Genomic DNA, 8,361 nt, shown 5'->3' with positions numbered 1-8,361 from the left:
GCAGGAAGGGTGTGGGAGCAGGAAGAAGAGTGTCAGTGGGGAAAAAAAGGGGACATCTGTAATAGTTTCAACAATAAAATATATAAAATGAAGAATGTAAAAAAAAGAAAAGAAAAGAAACATTTTGAAGGGACACTAATAAGCACTGGAGAAACGCAGTTTAGGCAGACACAAGCCATCCCCTGCGTCTATTAGAACAACACAGAGGGCATTTCCACCCTGCCTGTGCTAAGCTGTTCCTTTTCCCAGTAGCAAAGACTGTTGCCGTATGTTTAATTAATGGCTCTGATTTTATTTTTCAGAATGAAAAATCCCCAGGACGATCCGCAAGTCGATCGAGTAATATTTCAAAAGTAGGTGAACTTTATTTATTAATTATTTATTGACTTCCATGTTTTATGATTTGTAAATAAATATTTTATAATGGTGTCTGTGAACAATACACAAATATGACTTGTTAATGGTTTTAACGATTTCAAGCTTTTACTGGGTTAAAAGGACATGATTTTATACAACAAAAGGAGTTCAGCTGGTTTTTCTCTTCCGTGCTGTAGGCAAAAGGTCATCTGCTCCTTTCAGAGCATCATGCAAAGTACGTTTTTCCCTCTCGTTTCAAGCCATCATAGAACTGCCACATACCCACGTTTAAACTATATCAACATTTGTGCTACGATATCTATGAATTCAATGTTTCAGGAGTTTGGACTCAACAATGCTAGAATTTAACTATTCTTGTCACCAGGGCAGGTTTTAGAAATCAATTTAAGACATTAGTTTGGTCATACTTACTTTAGAGTCAACAGATGAAAAACACAAAATACTCCCTAGATTGTCTATAAATCCAACCAAGACACCAGAGTGTTGAAAATGTTTGGCATGGCAGATATAGTCTAGATTTTATTTTGCCTTGGAAACAAATATTAAGAGCTGTTCTCTAAAATGAGGCACTATACGTGTATAGTCTTGGTGCTGGGGAGTGAAAAGTCATTTAGAGCCATTTTTCAAATTGCAATTTTATGGCTTCCAAAAATATAATTCAGACAGAGATGGATTTACTATGAATAAAACTTCCATTACAGGGCCCCTCACGTGCCAGCACCTTTCCACAGCCTTGAACTTAATTTTGTATACGCAATTTGTATTTTTTCCTTCAAGAGTCCCCCCCCCCCCAATAGTAATAAACTTTAGGCACCATAGAACCTAAATCAACTTCTGATTGAAGGGCATTTTGAAATTATGTTTTGTCTTTGAAAACAAAGGACTTTATTACTCATTGAAAAATAGCAGTAGCCAGACTATCAGCATTTTCTTAAGCTGGTTTCCCATGGCCAGTCTTCCAAGACAATGCAAGATGGCCAGTGACACCTGCAAACATACTGGGTTGATAGCAGAAGCAGTACCCTGAGTGTAGGAAAACCTATTTTTAATAGACAGTAAGCATGCCTGTCCATTGTTCGAAAGGGAGACTATATCTCTATGATGCAATGCTATCCACTATACAAACATCCTTAAAAAGATGTTCCAGGACAAAAGTAGTCAATGCTTCTGCTTGCAAGACATGCAGAGATGCAAGAGACACATAGAGAATTGCAGCTCAATACATGTTACTGACCATGTTTAATGACAGTCAAATCTGAATGCCTTTGTAGATATTTGAGAGGCAATGTGGCTTAACGGTTAAGAGTACTGACTCTGGAGAGAGAGAATCTGAATGCAGGTTGCTGCTTACTCAGGCTTTTTCACTTATGTGTAACCCTGAGACAGTCACTTAACCTTCCTAAGACACAGTTGCCTCCTGGGTGACATGAGCATGATGATATCAGTCACCAGAGGAGTTTTTCTTAAGTGCTTGTAAATTAAAACAATAACTTTGAAATGTCTATTATGTTAGTCACGTCATGAAGAGCCTTGCCCACAGCTGCCGAACATTGTCATCTTTCTGAACTTGAATGCTAATGTTGACCTAGAAACTTGTAAACAGTCCTGACAACTCCTTCATCACACCAAGTATTGTTTCACTATCCAGAGGTGAAATTCTGTCTGCATTTCCAAACTGCTGTTTGAGTTTGACAAAATGCAGCTTGTTTAGAACATTTCAACCTTTTAATTTGTTCTATAAGAAGTGAAAGAGTCAGGAGTGTGGTTTCCCTTCTGCGAGTTCTTCCAGGCTCTGCTGTGTATTAATTATGTCAGTGTGTGGGATGTAATTGATTATGAAAATGCACGCTATTCAGAGAGACATGAAAAGCTCTCTTCTTAAACAGTCACTCTAATTGCACAATGGCAAAAATCAACTACCTCACATCTCTAGGGATGAAAAGATTTTAGTGTACATACTTTTTGATTTAAACCAATATAACTTACCTTTTATTTATGTTCAGAATTACAGTCACAAATGCTAAATACATTGTTGAGTCCTCACTACTTTTTCATGAATTACTAAGTGATAAATTGTTCATTAAGACCATATAACTTACCAAATATGAAATGCAAAAATCTAGCAATATTGTAGTCCTTTTACTTTTAAAGTGGTGGAGAAGAAAACATTAAAATGGAACAAGGATGTTTTTTCTCTAATTTTGTCAAAATAATTTTTTATGTAAAAAAAAAAAAAAAAAGGACTGTGAGTTTTTCAAGGATGTAATAATCCTTATAACGGGGTAATTAAGAGTGTGGTTCCCAGAATAACTGCTCAAAAGGGTAACCTCCCTTAGTAACTTTGTCCATAGAAGGCGAATATGTAATAATATCTACCTCTTGGAGAGGTCCTGTGTAAGTATTCACTATTCTTATTGTGGGGCTTTTAATATTTATATCTCAGAAACAGCATCAAAAAATGCTCAGTAGGTCTTTTTGTAAGCAAGTGAAGTTGAGACATGGGTTATACTATATGCATTGTTTTCTGAGTGGAATAAGAATAGATAAGAGACTCAACTGGATTATGTAAGATATTAGTAATCTGACAGAATTGTATTGAAAAAAAAGCATATTCCTTTTTTCGTTAAGAGTGTGTGTGTGTGTGTGTGTGTGTGTGTATATATATATTTTTTTATATTTATATATATATATCAATAATAAATTATCTGAGGTAGTAGCAGTATCATTCATAAAGGGTGTCTTCCTTCTCTTTTACCAAGTTTATGCCATCCCCTAGCCTCTGATATAAGAAAATCACACGTAACATGGAGGACTCCATTTGGAATGGTTAGCAGGTATACCCTCCACATTGTTGAGTCTGCTTCCCTGCCTATTTTTGCTGTTCTTTCCTGAATCAGCAGACCTTCTAATCATCAATATTTGTGGAATGTTTCATATCAGGAATCTTATTCTATACTGGAGTTGATGGAGCGTTGCAAAAAAATCTTTCAAGTGCTCAATGATCCTACAGTAAAGTGTTATATGGGATATGCCTGAGATGCTTATTCTTAGGAATAAACCTGCTGGCAGGTCTGGCCTTGGCTGGCATCTGGGAACTTGGATTTCAGGAATAGAGTATCCCTTTAATTGATAAAAAGTGGTCTACTGTGTCTAAACTGTGCAAACTGTATGGTTGGTCCTAAATACCCGCTTTCCTTAGAGGAGTCTAGATTTTGGTATATAATGGGAAGTGGGTACCTACATGACCAGCCCCCAGTAGAAACTTTAGGCATTGAGTCTCAGTGAGTTTTCCTAGTAGATATAGCACGTCACATTGTCACAATCCATTACTGCAGGAATTAAGCACATCCCGTACAACTCCACTGGAGTAAACTTTTCGAAGGTTAGAAGTTTTCTCTTGGTTTCCTCTGGACTTCACCCACATTCCTTTTCCCTTTGTTGATTTTTCTTTGTATCTGTTCACAGTAATAAGTCATAGCTCTGTGTATGACTATAAATTCAGGCTTTGAGCTGTCTTAGAGAATCACTGAACCTAGGCAAGTTCATGGGAACCCCTAGTGTATTAGTCAAAACAGTGAGTTCAGAAGGTTATGGGAGCTCAGAGGATGATCTCTTCCAAGTGGTGAAGACAGGATCACATCAGAGAAGGTCTCTTGGAAGAATGGTTTATAAATAGGGACTTGAAGAATGGATGTGATTTGATCTAGAGAAGTACATATAAAGGAGTATAATAAGTACAAGACATGGATGCTAGAAAACAAGGATTATAAGGAGATGGGTACATAAAATAGTTCTTAGGGACCTTTGACATGGAACTTTGATAACAGGATGCATTCTCTTTAGTCTAGTCATATAAGTGTTATCTGGGTTGGAAACAGAGAGATGGGTTAGGAACTCTTCAAGATCCTTGAGGCTTTATTTAAGTAAGTATGTATGAAACTGAACATTATTTTTGCTATACAGGATGGTATAAACATGATCATGTGGCTGTGAATGTGAAATATGCAAGTGTGGGATAAATATCACATGTGGAATTGTTAGTGAACATTAAAAATGTCTCCTTAGTCTTTACCTCTGAATCTTTATACTGTACATTATTCAACTGCAGTTACACTTGGGTTGTACGGTCATTCCAACTTTAAATTTTTATTGGTTTATATTTCTAGCTTGTTTTAAGACATATAAGACAGATAGACTTGTGACTCTTTTTTGTTGTTGTTCTAATAAGATTTGTGTGCCTTGGATATGTTAAAGTTGACCCCCAAGCTACAGAGAAGTTATATAGTTTTAAAACAGGGCAATGAATGTGCGATTGTCAAAATAGCTCCAGTGCGAATATGGCAGCTTTCATTTATCCATCAGTTACTTCTTTCTTTTTGAACCACTGCCTTTGATATTAGTGCTTGCTGCTTTTTAATACACAAATGGCTCGCAAACAGGTTCCTCAAGATGCAAAATTAGCCAAATTTGGCCTGTCTTTTATTTCTTCTTGGGTGAGGGATCATTGCATTCAACTAGCAACCACATATTATGTATTTCACAAGGAAAACCTTTCAAAAGCAAACTGTCAAAAGGAAAGAAAGCCTTGTACTTTCAATTCAAATCAACATCTAGGATTTTCTTTTAAATAAAAATGCTTTATGCTTTTTCGTCTTTGTAGGAAGCAGCTCACAAAATCTAATCTACTTATGAAAAGAAATTCAAAAGCCACTACCTTAGCAAAATGATATTTCGGTTAGTTTCCATCATTTCCTATTATATTCCCAAGACTGCATTTACCTGACAGAGGTTCATCTAAATTGTTCAGTTGGTCTAGAAATACCATGTATTGAAGTTCAGGTAAAGATAGCGTATAGTGTATAAAATATTATTTCTGAAGCTGTCTCTCCTCTTCTCTGTGTACTCAGTTTATTGAGCAATAAATGGAGATGCATAGTATAGTCCATACAATTTATTCAACCAACATGTTTGTAAGGATGTACTGTGGACAAGGCATTATATGAACCGTAGCATTTTAAATAGATGGTTTTCTTGGATCAAATACATACTGTGACTTTACTGCTGTAAATTTTCATTTCCTCACATTTTGCCAGACTTAACTTTAAGGTTCCAAATACTTTCCAACACGGTCAAGGTGAAAATGTTCCCTAAGTGTAAAATGTATTGGGAATTTTTTCAGCCTAACCTGAGCCAAGCTTTTGCATGTCTGAACAGGTGTTCAACGTTCTGATTTATTGAGAGATCCATCTTGGTTTGCTTATACAAGGGACCCATAAATCAGCCATACCCTCAGACTATGTGCCTTTAGAGGGTAAGTTTGATAGGTTGATGAAGTAAAACGGGACGGGGGGTTAGGAAACAATTAAAAACGAGGTGGGCTAATTTGAGAACTTTCATAAATTCTGAGTCCTGAGACTAAAGCTAAAAATGAGGATAAATTCAGTTGAATTAGTAAAGGTGTTGGAGGAAGATGAAGAAAGCCTGAGATCTTCTTAATCCAGCAGCTTTTTCTTTATGGACACTCACTCCTTGAGTGATCCCATCTAGCCTCACAACTTTAGAAAGCATCACAGGCTAACAACTCTCAAATGGATATCTCCAGCCCATGTTTCTGCCAATTCCAGACTCAAATATCCTACTCAAAATGGCCACATAAATGTGTAATAGGAATCTGTCTTAGGTCAGGTTGTCCAGAAGCAGACCCTAAGATGGGATTTTTTTTTTTGCAATGATTTACTATGGGAGTGTTCCCATTGGGAGAAGCAGGACAGGCAAGAGAAGGAAGTTAATAAACGTTCCCCCCGATTCTGCAAGGGGGACCATGCAATATAAAATATACTTGAGGTTGTCCTCACTTGAGGCCTGGAAGCAGGACTTACATTCTCCCATACCAATCATTCACTGCCTGGGGTCACTTAAAGAGAGGGAAACTTTCAGGCACTTGGACTCTCTTTACAAGCAGGGAAAACTGTCTAAGAAGCCAAGGGTAGGTTTCCAAAGAGAATCACAGTGGCAGGACTTTAGAAACAGAGATGTCCAGAAGCTGAAGGAGCCATGTACTGAAACACTGAAAGGGGCCAGGCAGGATTTTGGTGGGGCACTGGCTGAATCTGGTATGGCCCACCCGTTGCACCCCTCATATTCATATGAACTCCTTCCATCCTGTAATGGATACTTACAGATGAGGACTGGTCACAGTTTCAGAGAAAAAAATGAAAAGACATGGATTAGTAGAATGAGCTCTTGCTATCACAGCTGCCAATGCTGTATGTGATTCATCATCTTCTTCTCCCACTCAATTCATATATCCCTCATTCTTGATTATGCGTTCTATTAGACTCGGTGGCTTGCTCGGTGTCTCTGACCTCCAATTCTGATCACGGTGCTCTGAACAGCGTATGGTTGTAATCAGCCATTTAAAATGAAACCTGGGTATGAATAAACAAGAAAATGCTGCAATGGATCCCCCAAGTTTTAAAATATTCTTGCTTCCCCATTATGCAGCAGCAATGCTACCTTTTCATAATGGGCAAGTCCAAATGTTTAGTGAATTGCCACTCTGCCTACTAGACAATAAAATGATGTTATCAAGTTCACGAAGGTCCAGTCTGTGAACAACCGATGTCTGTGGTCAGGTCTTCAGTCTGTCTAGAGCCCAGTAGCATGCCTAGAGCTGCTTTCCAAACTATGAAGAGAACTTGGCTGCAATATTACGACCTTGCACACTAGGGTTTTCACTGCGATTCTCTTTGTGGGACTTGCATCCTTATTTGTTAGGGTAACTCATGGTATTTGCCACTTATTATAGTGCTGTCATCAAGGCTGCTTGGATTGCAGCTGAAATTGCTGCAGAGTGTCTGTCATTCTAGGGCCCATTCAAAACTGGTTGCCTTCTGAGTCACCTCATGAAAGGTCTGGACATTATTCCAAAGTTTGGTTTTTGCTGCCTCTAAAACCCAGAGTCCCACCAACCACTCTGGGTCTTTCTTAAGAGTAAAGTAAAATGTAGAAATTGCCCTAAACTCTGAAGGGAATATATTGGCATGCATAACACATGGAACCCCTAAAAAACTCACTGATTTGGTCAGGTTCTGAAAATTTGTTGACTTTTATCTCCTATCCTCTGGAGCACACTTGACCTCATAAGGCATTCAGATTATTGGCCTTTCCTGCTTAGTAGATCTCATTAACATAATGTCCTCAATACAATGGACTAATCTGATGTTTGTCAGACAATCAAGGTCACCTCCAGGCTATATGGTGTCATATCCCGGGGTAGGACAAGGAATGTATACTCATGTCCATGTCAGGTGAATGCAAATTGCTTTTGATCTTCATTTGATGACTATTGAAAAGAACACATTTGTAGGGCAATAGCCTCATATTGATCAACCAAAATCTGTGTTGATCTTCGATAATAATGACATCACATGCAGCACAGCAGCTGCAATTAGAGCTGCTACTTGATTGCATTTGCCCTGGTCTACTGGCATTTGCCTGACCTACCAGGTTTCTGGAGGGAACAGACAGAAACTCAATGGTGACAGGATGGAAACAATCACCCGTATATCCTTTTAAGACTTTTTCACACAACAGCCAAAATGTTCTTTCAAATGTAAGATGCCCTAATCTAGCCCTGTGTTGTCTCTAATTGTATTTTTTATCCCTCTTCCTCTAAGTCACACACAACTCTTGCTGTTTCTCAAACATAAGCGTGTGATTCAAGGAGTTTGCCCCCCGGGTCCACACTACCCACAATGCTCATTTCCCAGATATCTGCATGATTGGTTTCCTTGATTTCCCCCCCATTTCTTCTTAGATACCACCTTATCAGTGAGGACCTATCTCCTTTTCCTGCTGTATTTTTCTTTAAGGATTGTATTGTGATCTTCACATTATATATTATTTGTTTAACTTAAGCTCTGTGAGAGTAAGAACTGTATTTCTTGGTTCAATACTGCTTCCTCAGCAATATCTTAGACA

The 8,361-nt window shown here is 38.0% G+C and overlaps 1 protein-coding gene across 1 annotated transcript in view; it reads left to right on the top strand.

The window, feature by feature from the left end:
- Positions 1-306: 306 nt before the first annotated feature.
- Positions 307-8,361, top strand: part of MARCHF1 (membrane associated ring-CH-type finger 1) — a 150,380-nt gene continuing 142,325 nt past the window's right edge. Inside the window, exon 1 of the mRNA XM_036240326.1 lies at positions 307-353. The gene's annotated coding sequence lies outside the window, so the exon portion shown is untranslated. The remainder of the gene's footprint in view (positions 354-8,361) is intronic.

The sequence above is a fragment of the Molossus molossus genome, unplaced genomic scaffold (genome assembly GCF_014108415.1).
Source record: "Molossus molossus isolate mMolMol1 unplaced genomic scaffold, mMolMol1.p scaffold_m16_p_4, whole genome shotgun sequence".
Lineage (NCBI taxonomy): Eukaryota > Metazoa > Chordata > Mammalia > Chiroptera > Molossidae > Molossus > Molossus molossus.
This window is presented reverse-complemented; position numbering and strand designations above follow the sequence as displayed.